This window comes from Pundamilia nyererei, unplaced genomic scaffold (genome assembly GCF_000239375.1).
Source record: "Pundamilia nyererei isolate P.nyererei 1_Seehausen unplaced genomic scaffold, PunNye1.0 scaffold00220, whole genome shotgun sequence".
Taxonomy (NCBI): Eukaryota; Metazoa; Chordata; class Actinopteri; order Cichliformes; family Cichlidae; genus Pundamilia; species Pundamilia nyererei.
In genome coordinates this window covers 1,026,852-1,028,259 of record NW_005187621.1, presented here as the reverse complement: position 1 = coordinate 1,028,259, position 1,408 = coordinate 1,026,852, and the positions used below count along the sequence as shown (strand labels likewise).

Genomic DNA, 1,408 nt, shown 5'->3' with positions numbered 1-1,408 from the left:
CATAAATAGCATTTGCATTTTCTGTTGTACAGTTTATTTGCTGTTATGGATAAAAAGTGTCTTTTTTTTGTTTCAAAATAGCTGATAACTATTCGCTGATAGCTCCCAACATCTGCGAACAAATATAATTCTATAAAGTTGTTCTATATATTGTGTAACTGTTCATATAGTGTTATTAAATTTATTGCTAATGCAATCATATGGCACACTGACTTCTGAGGAAATTTTAGATGGCACTCATCGTCAGAAAGGTTGCCGACCGCTGAGTTATAACATATAAAGAGCTGAAATGAAAATGAGTGTTAAAAACAATGAAGAGTGTCACTGCAGCCATTGTCTGTGGTATAGCTGCATTATTTTGTGATCTTTGACATTTGTTTTCGTATTTCTCTCATTACTGGTGAACTCCGTTATTACTCCCTGCTCTATTTCAGGGAGTAATAACTATTTCTTGTCAACCAATATCATTATCACTGTATATTGTTACAGAATTATTCTCAATATTATCGAATTGCTAATTTTATTGAATTGCAAGTCATTGTTAAGCTGTAAATATTAATTCAGTTTAAATTACATGCATATAAAACCTAATACATCAATGATATAATAACTATAAACAGTTCAAATCTAGTTAAACTTTTTAAATGAACATTTTTAAATTAGTATTTTGATCTGCAGGTCAGTGAAGTTGGGTCAGCGTGTACACATAAGGAAACATGGCCTGCACATCACAGTCTGCGTTAGACTGGGTCACGAGTGCCAAACGCCATCTTATAAGCGGATTAAAGGATCTCTCTGTGATTTTGGAGAACTTGAATCAGAAAGGTGTTCTTGGTGATGAAGAGGTCAGCAATATAAAGGCAGAGAAAACTGATGAAGAAAAAATAAGAACAACACTGATCTCAGTCACAAAAAAAGGAGAAGCAGCCTGCTATGAGTTACTCAAGATTATCGACAGGACAAGGAAGAGGACTTTAGAGAAACTGCTTCTTCCTCCTGAGAAAAACAGCGATGCTTCCACTGAGAAAAACAAGTTTGATCTGCATCATTGGATCAGCTGCTTTTCCTTCAAGGAGGAGACTCAAGTCGATACAAACTACTTACAAGGTATTTTGTAGTAAAATCTTGATTTAAAAAAATCTTTGATGTACTGATGAACTGCACTTTAATGCATTGCACAAATGTGTCTGTTATTTGGAAAGACAACTGATTTAATTCATAGTGAATTTGTTTTGTCACTGTTTTTTAGGGCCAAGGTCATGCCACAAATATCAAGGAAAGTTAAAGTCAAAAGCAAAGAAAATATCAAATGACTTTTGGGCAGCAAGTAAAAAATGGTTTGAAGGAAACAAGAGACCTGATCTGTCATACACGTCACTTATATTAGACGCAGAGGAAAGTGTTTGTC

The 1,408-nt window shown here is 34.3% G+C and overlaps 1 long non-coding RNA gene across 1 annotated transcript; it reads left to right on the top strand.

The window, feature by feature from the left end:
- The first annotated feature begins 688 nt into the window (after positions 1–688).
- LOC102193431 (uncharacterized) lies at positions 689–1,298 on the top strand. Its single transcript, XR_001290562.1, has 2 exons — positions 689–1,107; positions 1,250–1,298. It is a non-coding gene; the product is annotated as an uncharacterized LOC102193431 (long non-coding RNA).
- Positions 1,299–1,408: the final 110 nt, after the last annotated feature.